The sequence below is a fragment of the Mustela nivalis genome, assembly GCF_964662115.1.
Source record: "Mustela nivalis genome assembly, chromosome: 1".
Classification (NCBI taxonomy): Eukaryota; Metazoa; Chordata; class Mammalia; order Carnivora; family Mustelidae; genus Mustela; species Mustela nivalis.
The window spans coordinates 15,575,130-15,602,370 of record NC_139020.1 but is presented as its reverse complement, the minus strand read 5'-3'; the positions used below and the strand labels follow the sequence as shown (position 1 = coordinate 15,602,370).

The window sequence follows — 27,241 nt, the reverse complement described above, 5'->3', positions numbered from 1 at the left end:
CACCCCTCACCCCTACTTCCATATTAATTTGAGTCAAGTATAGCCAACAAGGTCATAGTGAACTATTCATTTGCAGCAGTTTCTAAAAGATTTTCTTTTTAAATGTGACCCATCATTTATGGACACTATGTAGCTGTAAATCTTTATAAACAATTTCAGGAAAAAGCTCTGCTGGAAATTCTGAAACAATAGCACAACAAAAGATACATGAATATGAGCATTTCAGTGGCGTGTTACAGGCATACATCTAGTCCTTCTGGTACCTTATATCCTCTGAGGTTGCATTTCAACAAGCTTCTTTAGCGGGAACTTTACAACCAGTAGTTAGAGCTAATCTCAGCACCATTGATCTAGGTTCAAAAAATAGTAATCATAATAACAATAACAACAAAATAGATGATGTAGAAAAACGATTTTGTGTTTTATAAACTTCAATCAAATAATACATAATTCCTGTCATAAGCCATAAAACATAAAAATGTATCAGGAAACTTCAGATGGCAGGTGCAGAAATTAAAGATTAAGGAAGTAAAGGGTGCCCAAGATTGATGTACATGCAGAGGAGGAAGAAAGCTGTGGAGAGGGATTAGTCAATGTACAAAGATCAGAAAGCATGAATTCCATGTCCCAGATGCCGGCTCCTTGGCCCTCAGCATTCTTGACAATTGGGCCTCAATGAGCTCAGCCAGGCTGGAAGATATCAAAATATCACCTAGATTGTTCCTTCTTTTAGAAAAGAATCAAAAACGTAGAGCTGCATTTTCTTTACAGTGAGACCCATGTGGACAGCTTGCCCTCTCATTTTATGAAGAGTTGTACTTTCTTTTCCTTGAATCTGGGTATATTTCTATAAGTTATTTTCAGTTTAGGGGATTGGCCAATAGGGATGCCTTATAGTTACCTAAATCATAAAAAATACAAACTCTGGCCCTTATGACAAAGACCACACTTGTGAGCAGGGCAGCATGGTGACAGGGACAGCTATGAAGTGAACTTGGCAGCAGCTCCCTGCCACTCCAGTGTCTGAATTATTGCCATCATCAGATACCTTATACTATAGGAAGGACTGAACAGAAGCCTGAAGTTCATAGCTCAATTCCTCCAACCTTTACAACAGATCTCAAAGATCTCAAGGCAAAATAAGGTCAATAAATTGGCTATGGATTTAAATGGAATAATATATGCAAAGAACTTTGTAATTCAAATTAGTTGACTTATTGTAATATGTCAGTTTTCATACTAAAGAACTATATTATCTTTTTATTAGAAAAATTAAGCTCTTGGAAATGTTAACATTTCCATTTTCAATAAATGCATAGGTTAGACTTGCCTTATTTCATTTTGTTACATATCCCCTGGCTAATATATTTTCAGTATTTAATAGACACGTTTAGTTTAGGGTTTCTCTTTAAAAGATGGACACATTAAGTTGGGTTTCTTTCAAAGATTAATTTATAATACATTCTTTGAGGAATAATTTTACCCTTTCTTAAACTGCAGTTTTACACAGTTTGTTTCTAAAATCTCAATCTCAGATGTAGATCTCCCTTAATGTGTAGACTATTAACTGTGAAACAAAAAATTTAGTGTCTCAGTTCAGGGATAACTGAGCTCTTCAGTCCTGCAAACCACACTGTAGGTGACTGAAACTCACAGGTGACAACACAAATCCCTAGCAGGCCTAAGGCGTAGGTAGGGAGAGAGAGAAAAAAACTATGCAGAGGAAAAAAAAAAAAAAGAGAGAGAGAGAGACAGGGTGGGAGTAGAGGCTTAGAAAATAAAGAAGACCATGAAGAACATGGAGATTCCATGTTCAGGAAGACATAGTCACGAGACCGTCATTCCTCATAGATGAACATATTTTGATTGGATTGGATCTACACTTCAAAATGGGAAACATCATACTGTAGCTTTCAAACACTTTAGCCTAGAGGGAAAAACACAAGGTCATTCCAGTATAAGAAATGCACTTTTCAAATGAATGCAATAAACTCTAGAGTCACCTCTGACCTAAGGGTTTCCATGGCCTAGGGCCAGGACTAACTGGCCCTCATCAGCTGTGTGTGGTTTTGCATTTGCCTCAAGAATTCTCCAGTGATGAGCCAGGCCACTGGTAACTGATTCCAAAGATATGATATAGTAAATTGAAAAAATGTCCTACCCTTCACACTGCTAACCTTTTGATTACTCTACAAGCTTAAATTATAAACCCCACTTAACAGAGCTGGGTGAATAAAAAACACCCTGCCTTATAATGGAAAATAATAAAGTTTTCCTGTGTCAGTCAAATTATAGAACACTTAATTCTTTGTAAATTTCATGTAAAAGTACCATGGAAGAGTCCAAAATAAATAAACTTGCTCAGATACAAAAAGTAAACCCCATTGCAGGAGGATTAGGGTCTTGGCCAGCAATTCCCAACATTTGTAACAATTTAAAATCACCCAGGGAGTATGAAATAGAACTGATTTTGTGTCTCTATCCGCAATCCAATTATATCAGACATCGGACTATAGAGCATCAGTGTTCTTTAATAGTTCCTCGAGTGATGCTAATTTGCAACCTGGGTAGAAACCACCAGCCTCTCTATTTGCTTATGAGAAGGCAAGAGGTTGGTAGAGGAAATTTTTCCATATATGGCCATTTGTGTTTGAATTTTTCAAGGTGCTACTTGCATGGTTTGAGGCAAGTGAATCAGACTCTCTATGATTAATTTTCCTTATCCTTTAAACTAAGGATACATATCTTCCCTAGGAGACCTCTCTGGAGTTGTTTGAGGATCAGAAATCTTAGAGGGGTTGGCAACAATTGGCTGGGATTCCCTCCCATTCTTGGGTGCTTCCTTTTTCTCTCTGCTGCTGGTCTGATAGAAGCCTTCATGCACAAAATTATTTTTTCTCAGCAAATATTGTTCTCTTGTGAAAAGGAAACGGTGGTTATTAATTTCTAGGGATATTATAAAATAAGTACTTGGACACTTCTTCATTCTACCTCCAAGTTTTAAAACATGTATTAGCAATAATCTAAAAATATGTCCTGAATTATCTACCATATATCAGTAGAAAACTTACTCTTAAAGTTTTCTCATAACCAAGTTTATTCTTTCATATGAAGCACCACTTGAGAAGTCAGAAAACTTCCTAATAATGTCACATAATTCCAAATCCCTTAAATATTGTTTTTCTTTTCTTCACTCAGGTCAATTTGACAAAGGATCAACTGGAATGTCAAATATTTTTAAAAATATCTGCAACTGCCAGAAAGAAGCACGATGAAGAAAATTCATCAAACTAATTAAGAGCGGGCAATGTGGACATGTAGACATGAGCTGTGACCGTGGTGATATAAATGACTGATAATTCCATCTGAGAATAACACAAACCCAGAATCGCTGCATGAATTACATACTGCTTATCACAGCTCTGCCACTGACCCAACCACCATTCTGCACTAATTATTTCATTCAGGGTTTGTTTTGGGAGATACTCTTCACACAATCCAACCATTCAGTGGCACACACGTGCCATGTGGACCATCATTTCACTACCGATTCTCATGATTAAAAGCATATGTTATGCCCCCATAAAATAATCTATAGTAAAATTTTTAATTACTGAATGGAGTATCCAGTAGCATACTTTGTTTATCTAATACAGCCAAGAAAATCTTTCCTAGGCTGACACCTTCTATTTGTTGGAGGGGCTAGGGCTTGCTGATTACAAATATCTTGCCATTCTATTTCCCTCCTCTCCTTTATAAGATACATGAATTTTAAGAGTTTTCCCAGTATCTATATCCCTAAAGAGATTAGGCATGATAAGTATTCTACTCAACTACCAATTTTAACTTTATACTAACCATAACAAGAGAAACCAATTGAAATTTGGAGAGGATCCAAAAATAGTTCATTCATTCATGCCCTTCATGCATTTATTTACTCATTAAATAAGCAGCTTTTAAGTTATATTAAGTACCAGACAATACACGAGGTACTAGAGATGAAGAGATAAGACATAATCCCTACCTCAAGGAGTTTACAGTCTAGAACCTCAGACCTACTGACATTGGGCCAGATCACAGTTGTAGGGAACTTTCCTGCACATGGTAGGGTGTTTCATAACAACCGTGGCCTCTATCTACCCACTAGATGCCAGTAGTAGCCAACCCACCCACTACCATCCAGGTTTGTGACAATAAAATTGTCTCAGGGCACTGCCTCATGTCCTTTGGGGGGTAGAATCACTTCCAGTTGAGAGCTACTGGTTTAGGAGGAGGAAACAGACATTTAGAAGTGCAAAAAATGATACAGGTGCAATGATAGAAAAATACATAAGAAAAAATTGAGGTAAAAAGAAGAGGAGGTATTGGGAAATGCTTTGAGCAGAAAAAGGATCAAGAGTGTGATCACAGACCTTCTTTTTGATGAAACATGGTTGCTACTTCTACTATAAAACTACCATAGGCTGGGGAGAGAGGCCTTGTTTGAGGTGTCCTTTTTAGAACCCCAAATGAGACCTCATTTGACTTCTTCTCCTTCCCACCCTCCTATGGATTGAAAGAGATAGTTTTCAAATATCCATTTCAATTGGTTTTCCCCTAGATGAACTCCTCTAATCCCACATCCTTTCCTTCCCTGGAGTCCAGTCAGTTTATAAACCTTTGCAGATTATTGCAAGTATGGTTAAGCAAAATAAAGGCCCAAGATAACACTCCACAGCTTCCTACTGCTTCTGTGTTTCAGGACAGTGTCTCAGAAGTCATTCTGTGCCGTGCAGAGATTTCCCAAGGCAGGAAATTAACTAGAACTGCTGAGACTGAAGTGGGGGCTACTCTAACATGTGGCAGAAGCTCAGAGGGGTCTGTCTGCAAAGCATGTAAGAGACAGAACTGTGTTAAGTCAGCAAGAAAGGACCATGGGGGCAGATGGCTCTTGCATGGAAGAACAGGAAACACGGAAGAAATCAAATGACAACCAAAAAAATTACATAGAAAAAAATCGAAGTACCATTAAAAGCATATTAGAATTCCTCACAAGTAGGGCCTCATATGGTTTGTCCACCTGCATTTTGGTGTAAAGACTCTATTCCACTGCACCATAAGTGCAAGACTGGAAATACAAAATTCTGTAAGAGCACACTGCAAAGTATTTTAAACAGGTCTGGGTACTCAAGGAAGACTCGGATGAAAATGGAATTTTGAGCAGAGACTGAAGAATGAATAGGAGATGGTTATTAAGGAGTTAGGGGAGGACAGATGGAATGTTCTGGACCATGTGAGAGGTCCCTGAAATGAGAGAGTCAGGTAAGTTTGAGAACTTGATTGTACACATACAGTGTTTCTAAGGTGAGGAAAGACACAGCAGTTAGTATTTTTTCAGGATGTATCACATTCCAGGCACTATACTAAATTCTTTACTAACATTATTTTGTTCAATGTTCATAACAAGCCAACCATGTAGTAAGTTATAGCTTCCCCCCATTTAGCTATTGTTATCATCATCATCATCACCATCATCATCACCATCATATCAGATTTGTGTTTTAGAGAGTATACAGGTACAAGAAGTGAGAAAATGCACTAAGAAGCAATTAAGAAGGTTACTACCAGCACATACCAGGAGAAATCGAAGCTCCAGACTAAATCATTAACACTGAGAATTGAAAAGAAAGGATGATTCGTAAGTGACTTCAATGACAGAACTGAAAAAGACTAATACAACCAACTAAACTTTAAAGTTCAAGGAGAGAGGAGTTGAACGTGAGGCCAAAACTTTGACCACAGAGAACCAGTAGCAAACAACTGGCAGTGAGAGATATGTTAACAGGATGAAGAAAGTGGGGCAGGAGAAGCAAGCATGGGGAAAGGGTACACAGTGAGATGAGGAGCTAAGATCCCCCCTTCGGAGTGTGAGAGGCCAGCAGGTGGTTCGAAAAGGGGGATTGGAGTCTTGAAGTGAAAGATGCCCAAAAACTTAAATTTAAATGAATTCCAGAAAGTTTACATGACTAGGTGACTGTTGGAGTCCCAAGAATGAATACAATGGCAAAGACAGAGGGAAGCAAATTCAAATAGCTACTGAGGTTGTAGCAGAAAGAAGACCCATAGAACGCATCCATAAATCCACTCCATCTTATTTTCTCCTAAAACAGAAACGATTCCAAGAACATGTTCAATACTGCTTTTGCTGATTTTTGCTTATAATCGGAGAACCGTGTCTTTTCTATGGCCTTCCCTAATACAACCATTGCTAAGCTTTACTATCTCTCCTTACCCCCTCAGAGATCCATATGCTCATGATATCATATGATCATGCCTGTGGACCTGACTCTTTCATCTGTTTCTCAGAATATGTGTCAAACTAGGTGCAGGTTTTGGGAGGGAGATGTGTGTGGTTTATTGTTAGAGAAAATACAACAGTGACTTCCCACTAACAGACACTAAACTTTACAGCTTGATATCCTTATATGATTTCAACTTAATGTGTCAAAATGTCCCATCCCTGCTGTCCCAAAAAGAAGAACCTAGCTATTTACCAATTGAAAGGAATACACCAAATGTTTAAAACACTTTGCCTTTTCTTCATTACCTGTTTTTGGCTCATCAAATTCTGTCCACTTGTAATTACCTTCTTCCCAATCTGCGACTGTCAAACCCCTTTTAATTTCCAACACCAGGACCCCCCCCCCCAGGAAGCTGTCCCTGCTCTGTCCCTGAGGGAATGAATTGTCAAGCCCTCTGTGTCCCCCTGAGCACTTTACATCTCTGTTAAAGCATTCATTGTGCTCTTCCACATTTTAGTGGTGTGTGTGTGTGTGTGTGTGCACGCACGTGTGGATGAATGTGACAGTAATTGGGAGTAAATGAAACAGACACATGTTCATGTAACAGCAGTTAGAAGAGTTCCATGAAAACACAAGCCATGAATCCTTTCCCCCAACCCCACCACTTCATATTGAAAGGAATACTTTCAGCAGGAAAATCTCCCCCACATTTGCAAATAGCAGCAGTGTAATTAACCTTCAGTTGTATTTTCTTATTGGTAATGCCATTCTCCTTTCCACACAATGCAAGACATTGTCATAAGCGGACATTTGTATAATAGATTGGAGGAGCATATCATCTAAACATCTGGATTCTTCCACATATGGCTCATTAACTATTGCCGCAAAAGCCAATATGAACTCCATGTTGATGCAATTAAATGTGCCTGGAAAAATACATGCTTCTCACATTTTTAGTTCTACATAGGTATATAGTTGGCAAACAATCCAATGCAGTCACAGGAATTTTAAAAAGAAAGCTTTCTCCAGCCATGTCTGTTAACCATCATTGTGCTGCTCCTGGAAGCAAGGGGAAAATGAGCAGTCCCGGGCGGCTGGCCACTCCACTACATTGCCATAGTGAAAGAATATCTAATAATAAATAAATACAGTCGAGGATCAGGATTTCTTGTCTGCTCTTCATGATGGCACAAATATGCTTCAATTTGAAATTGTCTGGAAATGAATGAAAAGAGGGTTTTTATCCAACATTTCCTTAATTTGCAAGAACACAAAACAGGTGATTGCTAATAACACACACACTCTCTTCCTCATCACTGTCATACAAAAGTAGCCTGAAAAGTGTGTGGCCCACACTGAGTCAGAATGAGAACACAGCTCATTAGCTTCCCAGTGCTGGGTGAGTCAGCCCAGCATGAAATTCAGCAGCAAGGGGACTGAGAGAGACGCTCACTCTTTCTCTTCAGACCCAGTTTTGCCTTTCATATGCTGAAGAAAAGTTGTCCACACCCAAGTCAGGGCAGCCTTTCTCTTCCAGGTTTCTGCAGACATCAGAGCTTCAGAAAAGGGAGGGTGTCCTCTTATGTTTCTTCTTTGATAATCGTTACCAAGAGAGAAGATGCACTTTGCCTTCTCTTTATCGGATCATCTACCATAAAAAGCTACCAAGTTCTGTAATATCTGTATTCTCACTCACTTCTGATCTCTCCCCCTCAGTCCAAACTCGGTAAATACAAAACCAAAGGTGGCATGCTGTTATTAATTTATATTGCCCAAAACTATCTGGTATAGATGTGCAGGTGGTCTTCATTCTGATTTCTTGGATCTAGTCACTAAGACTTATGTACAGGAGGTTTATCGGTATATCCTCTCAAGAATAACACATGTAATCGAGTGATGGAAGGAGGATCTTACAGAGGGAAAAGTTGGACTGTGGCTTAGTGACACCAAACCTCAGTCTATCCCATGGAGAGCATGGAAGGATCTAACTCAAGGATGGCCCTTCAGACATGTCCCAAGCTGAGACAAGGGAGACAGACCTTTGAACTCCCAGATGATCAGGTATTAGGTGCTGAGTTCCCCCAAGCATGGGAACATAACCTTGAGTGAAGGAATGTCCTTCTTTCCACCAAGGGAATTGTCCTTCCTAATTCCCAGATTGGGACAAAGCTCAGAGCCATGAGCAGTCAACGTGTTTGGTGTTGGAGAAGTTACATGTTAGCTCTGAAAAAGTCACCTGGATGGCATATAATAGTATCCACTACTGTCCACCCTAATTTAAGATGTTTAAATCTACTTCCTTCTAATAATAAGTTTTCCCATCTGAGAACATCTTCTTTAGGATTCTAATTGACCTCATTTGCCAATGAAACCCATAAAAAGAAGGTTGGTAAGCTGAACTACAGCCCTCTCAGCAAAGCTCTCTCTACTCTAGCTAGTCTCAAGGCTCTAATAGACTTCAGTTTTATATTTTCCACACCTTCAGCTTGCACAGCTGCTGGTCTGGGTTGCTTACCCATTGTGACAGCCCAGGCTCTCTTATCGGAGGGATCTAAGCCCCTGCCATCACAAAATTCTTGGGTCACAGCTGCTGCACTTGCCTATTACCACCCACCACAGGCAGGCAAGGACCTCCCAAGAAACACACTAATGGATCAGCAGTACCCAACTGCCCCCCCCTGCGAAATGGCAACCCTTCTTTCCCTTGATAATCAAGGAGAACTATCCTTGCCTGTTTCTCTGTTGACATTACAAACCCAAAATGACCAGGCAGTGGAAATAGTTTAAAGTTCAAGATGATTTTCATTATGTCCCCTGTGAAAGCACTACCTTTCTGAGAACAAGGACCTCCAAACCCCTAGAGTCTAAAACTGAAGAGAAAGGCAGCTAAAATTCATTCAAGTGGGTCACAGGAGTGAGGGCACGCTGGGACTCTCCATTCCCTGATTCCTAGGCCCTTTTATTCTACCTACTGGAAAAACAACATCATATTACAGTCATTGATTTCGGTTATTTAACATATTCGGGGGATGGCACACCATCTCAGCAGATATCAACACCAATTTGATCTATCAGTTGCACCAAAAATCTATCCTATCTTGCCTCCAGGCTGATATCGCTTGACTAATGCAATATAACCACTCCAGTTACACATTTGAGGAACCAGGGAAGTGACCACTGTATGAATCTGAGGGAACAGCCCACCCACTATGATTCTCACCAGAGCCAAGATTACTTGTACCCTCAAAACAGTGCAATATGGTTATGTTAATCCCTAAGTATCAAATAAGATCAGATCCTATGTCCCCTTATTCTTGAGATGTCTGCATATTCCTTTTTTTCCTAGGGTATATTATCCAAGTAATATTTACATTTCCCTTTGGTGAAAGACTTGCAGAATCATTACTATATAAACTTGGCATGTATCTTTCTTTCTGAAGACCATAAGAAGTCCAAAAACTACCACAAATAAAATGTAATACAGGGAAATGCTATTTAAAATAGAAACAACAATAATAAAACAAACCATACATTTATAGTGAGATCAGAAAAGTTCAGTTATATATCTATACATCTATACTGAACTCTATATATCTGGTTACTATAAATATTCATACATAGATATGTAGCATTTCCTGACAATAGACTGTGCAACTTGGGTTTTCTGTGAATGAGATAAGAAAATATTCTAACCTGTGCAAGGAGAGCATCAGTATGAATCTACTTTGTGGCAATCAAACTCCCCTGTCCCAGGCAACAGGCATATGTCCCATGGCAAGCGCTAACCACACATACTCCCCAAACAATGCTTTGGGAAAGCTACTAGGAGACAATATTCCATGGCTCTCTTAAAACTTCTACATGCCCTGCCCTTCATCCAGATTTTGTTTTCAAGGACGTTTGTGCAGTGGGGAACTTGGGAAGATAGAAATAGTATCTGTCTCTGGAGCCAAGTGTAGGTCTGCTTATAGCCTTAAAAGATGGAGATTATGTCTCCCTCCAAAGTAAAAAGAGCACGTTTGCTTATTGTCCAGATTAGTAAAGATAACTCCTCCAGAGCAAAGGGCAGGCACCTTCCCATTATAAAAGATTTGAGTCCTCTAAGTTCAGAGTCCATTGACTATAATGCAGCCCACTACACCCACTACATAAGTATACATACCACCTGGTCATGTGAGTTGGGCCTGAAGAACCAACACCACAATGCTGACATTCCAGCTACTGCTACTGCTGTGAGCAATAAACCGCCCTTCCTCTCTGACCCAAGGATCTTGTCTCTTCCACCAGCACATAGAAATGAGTCACAAGCTAATTTGTTAGTTTGTAAGAAGAGTAAAACTCTCACCAACATCACACTTCTAGATGTTCTTTATGTGGCTAACCAAATAATTTATTCCAAACTTCAGTAAGAGTGTTATAAACACAACCATGGGGAGTATTATGTAGATAAATAGTGACAATCATCCACATACCAGTGTTCCAGCCCGAAAAGGGAGTTAACAAACTATGAAGATATTACCTTTCTCAAATCTTATAACTACTTTGTGATGGAACCAGGAGATGAATGCTGCTTGTCTGACTTTATTATAATGGGCTCTTTCTTCCGAGGGTTTCCTATCTGCACCTCAGGGGAAATTCTTATGAACTTTTGCTTAAGGAGCAGCTCAGAGTAGAGACTTTTATACTCTTCTCATCTTTCCATTTTTTTTTTTAACCTAAAAAGAGGGTGCCTGAATGACTTAGTCAACGAAGTGTCTGTCTGCCTTTGGCACAGGTCATGATCCCAGGGTCCTGGGACTGAGGATCACATCTAGCTCCTTAGTTGGTGGGGAGTCTTTTTCTCCTTCTTCCTCTGCTTCTCCCCCCTGCTCATTCTCTCTCTTTCTCTCTCCCTCTCTCAAATATATAAATAAAATCTTTTAAAAAAATAACTAAATAACCTAAAAAGAAGCTTATCCCTTGAGGAATAGAAATGTCAATGCCATAGACTTCCATTTATTCAATAATGAATTGCCAAGGTCCTCTGACATTTGGACCAGTGTCCTAATTCATTGTCTCAGCCTGTGTTCCTCCAGAGCTGAGTATGAGACACAGGTCTACACGCCAGGGGTTTATATGCAAATGTGATTTCACAGAACTGAAGGAAAGTCCTGAAAATATCAACCTGGGAATAAGGGAGAAAGCCAGTCTTAAGGCTGCATCATTGCAATAGGCAACTGCTAAAACAGAGTTCAAACCAACAGGACAGCCGATGAGCACTATGAAATGCATCTTAGAGCTAGAAGAAAACACTGATCTCTGGTCTCTTGCTCCTTGTTGGTTCAAGATGATGCTACAGACATTAGCTCTCCTGAATGTCCAGGTTGCACATGTGTAAAAGCCCAGCAGGTTCCCACAGCAACAACCAGGAATCCTTGAAGCAGGAAGCAAGAGGTGTCCATGCAGACCCAAGGAGAGATGCTGTCAGGTCTCATCTGTGCAAAGCTGGCAAAAGCCAAGTGCTCTGGGATGGTGTCTGTGCCAATAAGTGAGGCTACAAGAGTTTGGAGTGATCTTCATGAGTTATATAAAAGGTGTCTCCTCTGCACACATTTTCTTTGGTAAAGATGGAAACTTCTTTATTTCTGACCTGAAACCAGCCACCTGGAATCCTAACCATACTACTCACCCATTAGAGAAAAGCTGTCACTCTACTTTTCCACATGGCCATTTCTGAAATCAGAGAGCCTATACAATATGAGTAGAGAAGATAGATTCTGGAGTTAAACTTCTCCTGCTGTGAATAGTTCTGATGAAACTTGGGCAAGTTTCTTAACCTCTCAATGCTTCTGTTTCCTCACCTATATTAAGAAAATAGCATCTCTACACAATGTTGCCTGCAAAGATTATATTAATATTTTCAGCTCATTGAGAACACTGTTTAGCACATCGTCAGTGCCCAGGTTTGCTATATGCTGCCCATTAAATAAAACTTCATCATTTTGATATTTTTAGTTTAAGTTTAATTACATAATAACAATTTCAATAAAATATATAGTTTGATTTGCTTGTATTGGGATCTAAATTGATAGAATCTACTGAATTTGGGCCATATAGTTCCCAAATTATCTATAAATTTATAGAAAAGTAACAGAAACACAATCCCCAGATATAAAATTACAGAAGGCAGTGGTCTGCCTTATTCATCTTTAAATTCCCTAGCTCCGAAGAGTTTCATTTTCTCCAAGCTCACAGAGGTCCACCCCATGCTACATATGCACTCAGGTTTCAAGTTGTTCTGTGCACATACTGGCTTTTGGGTTTCTTGGTCACAGAATGATCACTCTCAATTCGTGACTCTCACAGTTATTTCCTTTGTCTGCAACACTATTATTTCAACTCCTTGACCAATAATACTCTTCCTCTGGGGCTCAGATTCTCCTGCCACTGGAAAGCCTTCCTAAACTCCCTCAAGTCTAAGCAAAGTCCCCTTCCTTTGTGCTCCCACAGCATCACATCTTTCTCTAGTGTAGGACCTACCATCCAGTACTATCATGACTGATCTTAATCTGTTTCTCTCACTAGACTAAATTCCACAGTTATTATTTGCATTATTTAGTACAGTGCCTGGCACATATAACCCATGAAAAATGTTAGTAGAATCAATAAAGGAGAGAATGAATGCACATATAAGTAAATGCATGAACAAACAGAAAATAGTAGCTAATTGAGTTACACACAATGAATGACGACTCTGAGTGTTCATTTTGACTCATTTCTGTCCTCCACTCCTTAGCTTCAAGGTGGGTTAAGCTCACACATGGCTTGTGCCCTCCTCCTGGAATATGTTAGCAAGATGTATATTTGCAACCACTCCCCTACACTGATGCCTGACTATGTAGGTCTCCCACAAGATTTCTAGCTTCAATTGATACTGAGAAGCAGAACTCAGCTCCATCCTCTTTCCTATGGAGCAAAATTATAATGCTTCTTATGGAGGATCCTTTTATAATCTGACCCCAGTCGTATACAGTCTTCATCTTTGCATATTTGTCCTCCCCTGTGAGATGCACCGGGGAAAAGTATAGAGAGTCTGATCCAGGGATACAGGCTTGATTGGTGCATTGAGTGGCACCTCACTTCAGTATCACCAAAGACAAAAGATACCCACACCTCATCAATGTAAAGCCAATGTCCTTAATTTTTTCGGCAGTCATTTTTCACTAGAACATGATTATAACCCCAAATGGTTCCTCATTATGAATTAGGAACACAGATATGTTATAAGATTTTTTTAAAGTAAATAAAATATTTTAGGTCCTCCAGCTTCCTTCTAAGTACTCTGCTCCTCAGTCCTCATAGCCTTCTCCTGAATGTTCCCCCATCAGAAGAATCTCTTTACCAGCGCCTTGTGGTTCTGAAGCTGTTTCACAAACTTCATACAAAAGATGAGGAGCTATAAATCTCAAGGCAGTGTTTCCCAAAGTATGACCTTTGGACCACCTAGATCATAATCACCAGGATCTACATCCACAACTCAGGGCATTAAACCAGATGATCTCATGGTGGGGTCCCTGCAGGTCATCTCAACCACCCCCTTCTGACGAATACTATGCACTCTCAATATTGAGATCCACAAGCTTGACTGATTCCAGGATTTCCAAGTGTTTTAAAGAAAATAACCTTCAAACTTCAGTAATGAATATCTCTTTATATATCTGAACTGAAGATCACTTGCTACCCCGTAAGAATGAATGACTCACATCATCATCTATGTAGCACATTTGCACTGTAAAATCAAGCAAATCCATAGGACCATATGGAATTGAGATCACACCAACTTAGGGGGTTATTGACTCTGGCATCTGACATCAGGTTAAACCTGAAGCCAACATTTATGAGCTGCTTAGAGATATGTTTTTAAATTCTAGGAACTGAATGTTCTCGTAGTAACAAACACAGTTGGAAGTCTATAAACCCTTAATGGATTTGCTGCTCTGTGCATTGGATATGCATGATTACCTGAAATACTGGAGAACATAAAAGAAATATTAATGATTCTGAAGAACACCATCAAACTTGAAAAATCTGGCTATAGGTTGCACTTGAGTAGCATCCAGAATTAATAAATAGGTAACCAACGCCCTGTGCACAGGAGTACTAAATAAATATAAGTAAGCAGACAATATTTATTTCATAAGAAAATTCCTAAGTAACCTCAGATCATTTTCTCCTTAAACAAGCCATTATTTTCCAATGAAGGCAATTTCTTTACTAGCATATTTATTTCTTGATCTGGGTAATTTCATACTATATTCAAATTCCTCTGACTGAGTACTGGATATGATTATGAGAATACGGTCTTGTTCTGAATACTGTGTTAGTTTCTACTTTAACTAAACAAAATGATGATAATCTCCAAATGTAATCTTTTGACTAAAAGTTGGTTCTCACTTTAAAGAAATGTAAATTCTTTCCTCATGCTGAGAAAAGACAGTCAATTCCTTCTTTCCTGATAAATAATGGCATTAAGATGCCAGAGAGAAAGAATATCCCATTAAACAATGAATCTTGGAACTCTACATCAAAAACTAATGACGTACTATATGGTGACTAACATAACATAATAAAAAAAATTTTTTTAATATCCCATCAAAAAGACATTTGATGTCTTACCATCTCCTGGTGCCCCAAAGGGCTCTATCCCAAGTGAGCTGGTGTGATAGTCTGTTAAAACTGAACCAGTAAATATATTTTTGCCATCACTCATTATACATATTCTTTTTTTTTAAAGATTTTATTTATTTATTTCACAGAGGGAGATCACAAGTAGACAGAGAGGCAGAGAGGCAGGCAAAGAGAGAGAGAGAGGGAAGCAGGCTCCCTGCTGAGCAGAGAACCTGATGTGGGACTCGATCCCAGGACCCCGAGATCATGACCTGAGCTGAAGGCAGCAGCTTAACCCACTGAGCCACCCAGGCACCCCATTATACATATTCTAAAAACATCTAAAGGTAGGAAAGATCAGTCAATCTAGGCACAACCATATGGAAATTCTTTCAAAAGAATATACTATAGTAATAAAATCTGTGTATCTTTAGAAATAATAGAATATCAAGCATCTGGTATTTCAGAGACACACGCATTATACACACACAAAAATATACTTTTGTTCTTCCAGTATAGTGTTTAGTTAAGCAATAACAAGAAGAAAAAAACCCTAAATTTAAAGGTGTGTTCTGTTGAAAGAAATGCTGGCTTTGGAATTTTAGTTTAGATTCATGCTTTTTTATTCAGTAAATATTTATTAATTATTTACTCAGGTCTAGCACCACATTAAATATTAGTAATTTAAAGAATAATAACACAATACTATCTTGCCCTCATGAATTCAAACTCGGCAGGGAGAAATAAACACCATTGGCAAATAATTGTAACACAGTATGTCTTAATTGCCACAATATAAGAATGACTTTTTTTTTTTGCTTATATTTCTATTTCTTTTTTTTTTTTATTTCTTTTCAGTGTAACAGAATTCATTGTTTATGCAGCACACCCAGTGCTGCATGCAATACATGCACTCCACCATACCCACCACCAGGCTCACTCACCCTCCTACCCCCCACCCCTTCAAATCATATGGTTTCACTTATTTGCGGAGCATAACAAATAACATGGAGGACATGGGGAGATGGAGAGAAGGGAGTTGAGGGAAATTGGAGGGGGAGATGAACCATGAGAGACTAGGAATGACTTTTTACATAAAAACTTGGAGTTCTCAGAAAGATACCCTTTGAACTTACTCTTGAGCATGAAGGTAAGGGGGAATGAATATTCACATCAGGGAAGCTACAAGTGCAAAGTCAGTGCCAAGTAAGCAAACACAGCATATTCACATGCTAGCTGGAAGGTCCGTGGCTGTAGCTCAGAAGTGATGAGAAGAGTGTCAGGAAACAAGGCTGAAGAGGTATTTTATGGTCATCTTGTGAAAGACTAAGGGGCCATGAAAAGGTAACCCGTGATCCTCCACAAAATAAAATTATTTTTCAACAGACTATTTTCTAAACCAATTATTTACAATTTCTCAACAAAAGTGGACTATATGAAACTTTCCACCAAAATAGGAAATATTTGTTGAAAAATAATACAATCTTATGACCACATATCCATGTGAAGTTAAAATTCCATTCTACAGAATCATAAACATTGCCTTTTGAAGTTACAGGCAGCTCTAATAGTTCATAATTATAAAGGAACTAAACAGAAAAAATAAAGTAGGTCAGCAATGTAGGGCACTAATCATCCAACGCTATTCAGTCTTTTTTAGAATTCTGAAGACTAATTCTTCCAATATGTGAAATTAGAAGATTGGCTTCTTTCTAATCTTGGGGTAAAAGTAAAATAAAAATAAATTCAAACTTTTAGAGCTAAAAATGGTATCTAATTATTGGACCATTTCAGTAGTCATGGACAATCTTTTGTGCTCTGTCCTCCATATCTCAGAGCAATTCAATCCAGTATTCATGGATATTCTAGAAAAAAATTAATCTCATAATTAAGCAGAAAATAAGGCATGCTTTGCCCATTCCTTTGCCTGTCCTCCTGTCACCTCTGCTAATTTAAGGCACTATTTTACAGCAAAAGAATATTCTATAAAAGCTTCTGCTAGTTGACTGAGGACATTTTCAGGAAAAGGAAACTGTCTTGAAGTAAGGAAGAGATATGATTCAAGGAGAGTGAGATTTTAAATCTTCACCTTCCAAAATGTGTTCTCACTGACCTTTTTACTTTTCCAATATTGTGTTCCCAGAATGCCTACCATTTTAAATTATCTTGATTACCCCTACCATATGGTGTGCTGGTCTTACACAATAGAATGTTCAAACTTTTAGCATTGTATCCAAATAAAAAAAAATTAACTGAAACATAGCATGGAAAAATAAAATGAATTATATGTTCTTGGATCATTTTTGGAGGATTCAAATCAACTCTGTATATTTTTTCTTGACTATGCATGAATAGTAAAGATCATAGTGTGCTATGTGTTAAAGTTTGAGCTAAAACTATACATTATTTTGGGAAGAAATAAAGACCTTTTAAATTTTTGCTGTAAATTTCCTAAAAAAAAATTATTTTATCTCTCTGCTTTGCTCTGGTACTGGAAAGTGTAAGACCGCATCTGAAATAGATACTAACACCCATCTCTGCCCTACTACTCCATTAAAAGAATTCATCACTGTGATTTAGATAGTTATTTCTAAGACTAAAATTGCTTTTCCAATAGTATCACAATATTTAAAATTTTAGCTTATGATTTAATGTCCTTAAGTATACAGCATTTAACACAGGAATTTTCTGACTTAATTTACCATTTGGCAATTTTCCTAGTTTATATTACACTAAAAACCATTCCACTGAAAACAACTAAAAAAAGATGCATAAAATATTAGACATATAGATAGATATAAAAATATATATAAATAATATTTGAAGCGTTACTGAGAGAAATTAGGGCTCAAGAATCTAAGAAAATGGAAGGACAAGAAGTTGAACCCAACACTCTTGTTATTGTAACCATTAGTAGACATTTGTCAAATCTTAAGTAAAGCCAAAGACTGACAATCCATACTTTTTTTTTAAACATTCCAGATATGAGATCATACAGTATTTTTCTTTGTTTGACTTACTACATTTAGCATAATGCTCTCAAGTTCCACCTATGCTGTCACAAATGGCAAGATTTTCTTCTTTGTATGGCTGAATTATATTCCATTTTATGTATATATGTAAAAATCCATATACATCTATGCCATTTTCTTGATACATGCATCCACTGATAGACGCTTACACTGTTTCTATATCTTGGCAATTGACCATAAACATGGAATAAATGTATGTGCATATATACATATTTTCAAGATAGTGGTTTGATCTCTTTTGGATATTAACCCAGAAGTGGAATTGCTGGATCTTACCTAATTTCTTATCTAATTGCTCTGACTAGGACTTCCAATATTATGTTAAATAAGAGTGGTGAGGGAGAGCACCCTTGGCTTGCCCCTGATTTTAAAAGAAAAACTTTGTTTTTCAAGCTTGGATATGGTGTTAGCTGTGAGATTGTCTTTTATGGCCTTTATTATACTGAGGTTATGTCCTTTTTATACAGTTTGTTGAGAGCTTTTGTCGTGAAATGGTGTTGAGTTTTTTCAAATGCTTTTTGTACATCAATCAAGAGGATCATATGATTTTCATCATTTATTCTGTTAATGTGGTATATTGTGTTTATTGATTTCCCTGGGTTAAACTATTCTTGCATCATAGGGAAAAATCTTGCTTGATCGTGGTGTATGATTCTTTTAATGTACTGTTGAATTTGGTTTGCTAGAATTTTGCTGAGAATTTTTGCATCTTCATCAGGAATGTTGAACTGTAGTTTTCTTTTCTTGCAGTTTCTTTACATGGCTTTGGTATCAGGGTAATGCTGGCCTTGAAAAATGAGTTTGGGGATGTTCCCTCCTTTTCAGGTTTTTGGAGGAGTTTGAGAACCATTGGCAGGAATCCTTCTTTAAGTTTAGTTGGAAAAAAATGAGTAGAGCTTTCCTAGTTAAAAAAAAAATTAAATAACAATCTTTGATTTTTATGATAAAGTCTTCTTTTATCATATGTAAAGGGATCTACATAACAGTCCATAAGAAACTGAAGGATTGAAGATAAGAGGACAAGAGAGTTGACAAAGTTTCTTGGGAATTTGGAAGAGTTGTGATCAATAACTTTCTATCACCAAGACTTTAAATAAAACTGTATACTGTTGATGCTTTAAGTAATATGGTTCTGTCTCTAAAACAGTGGTGACCATTAAACTCCTGTTTCATTTGAACTCCTTACCACCTCATGTTGTTTCTTTTGTTAAAGTGTCTCTGTAGTGATCTGAAAACTATTATTTAGTGTTTTTAAATTTTGGATATGTAATAAAATATCATAGTTTAATTTTTTAAAATAGATACACATTTATTACCTCATTTCTATGCCAAGATTTAATATGTATCCCTAAATCTACTGTAAGGCTCTAATTATTTGGACTAATGAAAACTGATGTTAAGGTTGGAGAGAGATTTTTTTTTTTTTAAATAGAGGCATACTAAACTGGTAAAATGAAAAGGAAAAGGGAAAGCAAGAGGGAGTATTAATAAAGTAGAGAAAAAAGAATATCTACTTCTAGAAATTCAAAGATTGTATATATTCACTGTAATTGGGGTTTAAATATGGAGCTCTGGAGTAATAAACTCAGGGCACCATGAACACTTTGAGGAGGCATAACAGAAGAAGAGAGATATACAGGGTGAGGAGATAGGTGAAGGCATGGCCTGTAAATTTCTGTTGCTTGGAAGTAGTCAGAGGACAGCAGGAGATAAGCTGGGGTGGCAGAAAAAGACCTAATTGTTCCACCCTCAGAGAATGACTAATAATGAGTTGCTCTTACTTTGCCAAGTCATCAAGGCAAACTCCAAAACTAATTTCTTAATACAGTCTCCCTTGATATGCAGATTAAGGATTTTTGCTGTTCACTTTCCCTCCAGGACCCTCTTCTCCAACTAGTTTTATAACTATGGCAGCTACGAATCTGAGTCTACAGACCCATTTTTTTTTTAAAGATTTTATTTATTTATTTGACATAGAGAGATCACAAGTAGACAGAGAGGCAGGCAGAGGGAGAGGGGGAAGTAGGCTCCCTGCTGAGCAGAGAGCCCGATGTGGGGCTCGATCCCAGGACCCTGGGATCACGACCTGAGCCGAAAGCAGAGGCTTAACCCACTGAGCCACCCAGGCGCCTCTACAGACCCATTTTTAACTTAAATTTTGTTTCTAACTTGAAACCTAATATATTTTTTAACTTTAGAGCTAATTTAATCTGCTCCAGAGTCCCTAATCCACAGAGATGATAAAGTAAATCCCAAATAGTCCTAGAGGCCCTAGTGTAAAGGCAGCTCCAGAATCCCGGTGTTAACTGGATTTCGAAAATGGGAAAGCAGGCTGTCACCATCTGTCCATCATGGGGATGACTAAGGTCTGTGATTTCTACCCAGTGGTGATTCCAGGCACTGGTTGACATCCAGCCTCTAAGGTACGCTACCCAAGTGCAGCACCAATTAGAACGACATGTATCCATGCTCTCTCTGGGAACCTCTACTTACCCCTATTTTCTTTCGATTCTTGAGCATTCTCCCTTTCTTCTACTTCCCAAAGATCCCTCCACTTCTCTGTCCCTCCCCATTCTCTTTCCTTCAGGATAAATATGACAGTCTCTTAGGTGGACTTTGACTTTTACAAAATATGCACCTCCTCTTCTCCTCTTGGCACAAAGAGGAGTATCTATCCACCCAAAAGGAAAAAAAAAAAAAAAGGAAAGGAAAACAATTAGGTACTTTGGTTTTTTAAAACCTAATAGAGGGGCACCTGGGTGGCTTAGTTAGTTAAGTATCTGACTTAGCCTCAGGTCATGATCTCAGGGCCCTGGGATCAAGCCCCATGTCAAGCCTTCCTACTCAGTGGGGAGTTTGCTTATCCCTCTGTCCCTCCCCCTGCTCATGCTCCCTGTCTCTCTTTCTCTCTCTCAAATAAATAAATAAAATATTTTTAAAAAATTAAAAAATAAAAGTCTGATTTATTCTCTCATCAAACAATGATTTTCCTCCCACAAAGAAAATTTACTCCCCATGTAGAGCTCATCCAGATTAAGATGGAACCAAGCTTCTATTCTGAATTAGGAAGAGTAACCAGCATTCATTTAAAGTCTGGTTAGGCTTATTTGTCCTAATGTTTACAAATACTGAGGAGGTAAGCTTGGGTACTAGGCAAATTTTCTACCTCCAAAAAGGTACTATCTCCTCCTTAGAAAAATTCTGTCCAAACTTGCTAGCTTCATTCCAACCAGGAAAATTATTTAGTTATTAATTCAGTAAGTATTTATTGAATGCCTATTATGTGATAGGCACTGTTCTAACAAGACAGTGACTGTTTGAATGCCTACTATGTGGTAGGTACTGTTGTAAGTGAAGTTCCAATAAGACAGTGACAAAACAAACAAAAATCCCTCACTTCATGGAGTTCACATACTAGTGATGAGGATAGTCAACAAAGAAAGAAATAAGATACATATATATGTGTGTTTGTATACATGTGTGTGTATGTATACACACATGTGTATACACATATACATATATGTGTATATATATGGTGAACTCTATGGCATATCACATAGGATAAGTTCTAAGGAAGAAAATTAGTCAAAAAGAGGATATCCTTAAACTGTCATCTGGAAGGGGCTGAGAGTAGAGTGAAGAGGAGGGAGATTAAAATTTTTTTAATTGAGTGGCCATAAAAGGCCTCAACTCTATGGGCCAGATATTCCTTTGAAGTTTTGATTAATTACCGGATTACTGGGAAGGTGGAAGGGGGAAGATGAGACTGAACAACTCTATGAGGCTTAAAATATGTTGAATCAATTCTAACAAGTAGTGGGTTTGTTCTCTACCTGACTCCAACTTTAGCCATAACTGTTTACCACTAAGTCAACACCTTTCCTTGTACCAAGAAATTTCTTGTATCAAGAAATGGGAAGTCCCGTGCTGCCACTCCAACCACCTCTGCGGCTAGGCCCCACGAAGCCACCGCCGCAGCCACCACCCCACATGGACATGGCCTCAGGTACCACCTCCACAGCAGTGAAGAGTGAAATAATTGGTGGAACAGGCCTGGATGATCCAGAAATCTTAGAAGGAAGAACTGAAAAATATATGGATACTCCATTTGGCAAGCCTTCCAATGCCTTAATTTGGGGGAAGATCAGGAATGTCCATTGTGTCCTCCTTGCAAGGCATGGGAGACAGCATACTATCATGCCTTCAAAAGTCAACTACCAGGCGAATATCTGGTCTCTGAAGGGCAAGGGCTGTACACATGTCATAGTGACCCCAGCTTGCAGCTCCTGAGGGAAGAGATTCAGCCCAGCAATATCGTCACTATTGATCAGTTAATCGACAGGATCACTAGAAGGCCTCAGACCTTCTATGATGGAACTCATTCCAGTACCAGAGGAGTGTGCCATATTCCCATAGCCATTCTGCCCCAAAATGAGAGAGCTCCTCAAAGAGATGGCTAAAAAGTTAGGACTCCAGTGTCACTCAAAAGGGACAATGGTCACAATCAAGGGACCTCGTTTTAGTTCCCCGGCAGAAAGCATCATGTTCCGCACCTGGGGGGCAGATGTTGTCAACACAACCACAGTTCCAGAGGTGGCTGTCGCTAAAGAGGCTGGGATTTGCTACGCAAGTATTGCCATGGCAACAGATTATGACTGCTGGAAAGAGCATGAGGAAGCGATTTTGGTGAGCTGGGTCCTAAAGACCCTGAAAGAAAATGCCAATAAAGCCAAAAGTCTACTCCTCATGACCATACCTCAGATGAGTCCATGGAATGGTCAGAAACCCTCCATAACCTGAAGAATAGGACCCAGTTTTCTGTTTTATTACCAAGATATTAAACTAGCATGGCTGCCTAGGAGACAAGACTTCCTAATTCCAGTCGTTTGAGAAATTTTGGCTTAACTTGGAAAAACATGGAAAAGACTTGTAGCCCTCATGTCCTTGCCTGCTAAGGAAGAACATGATAAGACAAGAAGACATGCATGAATCAGAGATGCCTTCTAGAAGGCTTAGATTGCTTCAGAAAATGACCGTAAATGTGGAAAAAATCTGACGCTTCAGGAAAAAAAAGATAAGACCCCATTTACCCCTCCCCCAGTAAATTTGTAATAATAAAGGGTGGGAGGTAACATCCATTTTCCTATGTTACCCAAAGAAATACGAGGAAGAATGGGAATTCTTGGGCTATTTATTGGTGTTACTGTAAATTTGTACAGTTTTTTTGGAAGGGCAGTTTGCTAATGTATCAGGAGGCTTAAAAATATTATACCCTTTATGCTGGTTACTCTACTCCTAAGAATTTATCTTTAAAAAATTATCAGAGATACAAAGAATTGTGTATAAGGAAAGATATCTAATATACCATTAGTTAAAATAGTAAGTCTTCCGAACAATCTGAGTATACAACAGTTGGACGTAAACTATGGCATAGCTCTAATTGGATTGTGAAGCAATCAGCTGAAGATCATGTTTTCACACAATAAATGTCCTAAAGAAATGGCTGCTCTAAAATATGAAATGAGAAAGGGATATGTGCACACACTTTGCATTGTTAATTTTGTTTTAAAGTTCTACATTAACGTACAAAAAGACCAGAGGTGAATATATAATCTTTTGTTACTGTATTTGGGCTTGAGACACTGAATAATTTTAATTTTCTTTATATTTTTCTGTGTCCTCACATTTTTCTACAATGAATATAATCAAATAATAAAGTTGTTTTAAAAATAAAAAAGCCCAGGGACGCCTGGGTGGCTCAGTGGGTTAAAGCCTCTGTCTTCGGCTCAGATCATGATCCCAGGGTCCTGGGATCCAGCCCCGCATTGGGCTCTCTCTCTGCTCAGCAGGAAGCCTGCTTCCTCCTCTCTCTCTCTGCCGGCCTCTCTGCCTACTTGTGATCTCTGTCTGTCAAATAAATAAATAAAATCTTTTAAAAAATAAAAAAAATAAAAAAGCCCAGCTCTTGAAAGGAAAGAAAGAAGGAAAGAAGGAAAGAAAGAAAGAAAGAAAGAAAGAAAGAAAGAAAGAAAGAAAGAAAGAAAGAAAGAAAGAAATGGGAAGGCAATCGTGTGCTCACTAGCATAAAAGACACTGGCTAACTATACTGATCCCTGCACCTAAAAGTTACTCCTAACTTTCTAATATTTCTTCTTTGAAACTAGGCAGGATTATGTTGAGGCCTGTGATGGGGTTTGCTCTTTGCTGAAACAACATATCCCCACATGTGCTCTAGACCATCAAAGACAGTGTATGGTTAACTTTACGTGTCAACTTGGCTGAACCATGGTGCTCAGATTGTAAACAAATGTGGTTATTCTGAGTGTGTTTTGGGGGATGAGGTTAACCTTCCAAACTGGTAGACTTTGATTAAAACAGATTGTTCTCCATAATGTGAGTGGGCTTCATCTAATTAGTTGAAGGCATGAATACTATAAATGAGTGACCTCCTCTGAGCAAGAAGGAATTCTGTAACTCCCTCCTGGGTCTCCAGGCTACCAACCTATTCTGCAGATTTTGGGTTGCCCACTCTCCATAATCATGGAAGCCAATTTCTTAAAATCAATCAATCAATCAATCAATCTCTCTCTCTCTCTCTCTCTTTCTCCTTCCCTTCCTTTTTCTCCATCTCTCCATCCTACTGGTTCTGGTTCTCTGTAGAACCCTGACTAATACACAGAGATAATCGTTATTTGGGGTGTTTGGGGGGTGTCTGATCCAGGCAGCTTTTGTGATTAGCTATAAAAGAGTCTTCCCTCAAATCTTGAAAAGTATCAATTTAGGGTTTTCATAGCTGTGATAATCCCCATTTGTCCCAGCACAAAATAATCCCCGTTTGTTCTGGAGGAGGCAGAGTCACTGTGAAGAACCATGTGTTTCTAGCTCTCTGGCCAAAGGAAGGTAAGCAACCGATTCTACTTCTTTCCCTTCTTTTATCAGGTTCAATAGTACCCAATAAATCATTCTACCACATAAAACCATGTGTTTTTGTCTTTACCACTAAAGTGCAAACTCCTCAAGGGCATGTACCATATGCTGCATGGACCATCACTATAGCACCAACACACCTAGGACGATAAATCACACGTAGCAGAAGCTCCATAAATAGTTGTTAGAGAAAGGAAAATTGACCAAGCTGTGCACTGAGACACTAAATGGGAAAAGCTGACCTAATTTAACCCTAAGAACTAACCCAAGCATGCAGGTGTATGTGGTTTAATTTTGCATACCTTCTCTGAAAAATTACTTACCAAGCAAAACTTCACACACTGTGGTTATAAGGATAAATTTTTTCACTGGCTCCAGTTCACATGGTTTAAATAGCATTTCTTCTTGCTATGAACTTTATTTTTATTTGAAACTCCATGAATGTGAAACCATTTGAATCAAACCAGATGCAAGCACTTGAAATGCCCTACTAGTTCCTTTCAGCCTCTTTTACTTTTACTTGTGAAACTGAATTTCACTTCAAGTTCGCCCTCATCCAGGGGTGCCCTTTTCTTCTGAAAGTCTTCAAACCCCTCCACTCTTACTATCTATTTGGGTGGAAAATCAAAATAAACTTTAAAAAATTGTTTTACCATTATTCCTTAAAGACGGGATTTTTTTCTTTGGCAATTGGAAAATAATACAGAAATAAATGAGTAGGCACATTACATGTATGTGTGCTGTTTGCATACTCAGCCCACTCACATACACCCAAAAATCCTCTTTGTTCACTGTACTTTATATGGACCTATAATAATAGGCCAGTTCAGGAATGATGTCTGCCTTAACATCAACAGAAACGTGAGGACAAAGTTTTCCATTTCCACATACACTACTGTTTGGGTATGTAAGCTTCCAATGTGGTTGGCATATGAGAGGCAAGTAATTCTTGTTCCAGATTCAACTTGGAACCCCATCCTAGCCTAAGCATTAATTGTCTTTTTGCTTTTATAATGTAAGATTCGGATCTAGAAAACAAATGGATTATTTGCAACTGTAGCTTAACCTTCTAAACTCTTCCCATTTTTCACTCAAACTGTACTTTGGAAATCCTATCTTTAACATAAATGACCTAGCCATGAGTGTCCAGATGCTGGACTCATGACAAAAACTGTCAATTTTTCATCCAAGCACCAAAGGGAATGACCTCCATTAGAGTGAGATCTGCTAGATTGATTTTAGAAGCACCCACATTTCAAGCATACATCCTTATGCACAAACAACCACCAAAGGATGAAAAGATCTCTGTATGGCATCCACTTAGGAGAAATATTTTATTTAAAGTGTAACATAAAAAATTGTGATTTATATGAACATATGGGCACATAGGAGGAAACAGTAATCTTTTTTCAGATCCAGGATGGGAAATCACGCAGAAAAACAATGAAATGCAGTCCCTTTGTCCTGTTTGTTCTTCTGAACTACCATTGCAGCTCAAGGAGGAGGAGTGAAGCAGGGGTTGTTGCTCAGGGAAGAAGAAAGAAAAGCAGAGGTTGCTGCCAGCTGAGTTTGCGGCCTTGCAAGGTCTATGGAGTGACCTGGCCAGGTACCACCGACAGTTCTGCTGTAATATCCAGAACAGAGACTTCTACCACAGAACTACGGATCACACATATTCAATGCCTACCACATGCAAAGTGCTTTGGAAGCCTCATTGATCCCCTGGACCATCCTTTTTTTTACTAGGCATCATTGTACTCATTTTTAAAATGAGGAAACGGCTGCATAGTATTCCATTGTGTATATATACCACATCTTCTTGATCCATTCATCTGTTGATGGACATCTAGGTTCTTTCCATAGTTTGGCTATTGTGGACATTGCTGCTATAAAAATATATGTTTATAAAAAATAAAAAATTAAAAAAATTAAAAAAAAATGAGGAAACGGGAGTTAAGCAGAAGCAAGCGATGAGCACTGGGTGTTATACGCAACTAATGAATTGTTGAAGAGTACATCGAAAACTTATAATGTACAATATGCTGGCTAACTGAATATAAAAATAAATAAATAAATATGAAATAAAGAGATGCCTCAAAAAGGAAAAAGGCAAGCAGGCTACCCACCCCCCACCCCCCAATCACAGATGTAGTAAGTGACAAGTATGGATTCAAATTCCAGAACTTGCCTGCTTGAAAGTCCATGCTATTTCTACTATTACAGCCTGGAAGAACAGAGCACCTGAGTTTTTCTCTTTTTTTATAGTCCTCTTCCGGGACCTCTTTCTTGGTGATTCCAGATCTGTATATTTCCTAGCCCATTTTAAATGAAAGATCCTTAATTTCTCATGTACCA

General features: G+C 38.4%; 1 protein-coding gene and 1 pseudogene across 2 annotated transcripts in view; one reads left to right on the top strand and one right to left on the bottom strand.

Annotated features, from left to right (window-relative positions):
- The window catches only part of LOC309841598 (uncharacterized protein), a 307,986-nt gene that overhangs the window by 29,445 nt on the left and 251,300 nt on the right, over positions 1–27,241 (bottom strand). The gene's annotated exons all lie outside the window — the stretch shown is intronic.
- LOC309873655 (S-methyl-5'-thioadenosine phosphorylase pseudogene) lies at positions 21,935–22,800 on the top strand (annotated as a pseudogene). The gene has a single exon. The product of its transcript is annotated as an S-methyl-5'-thioadenosine phosphorylase pseudogene (transcript).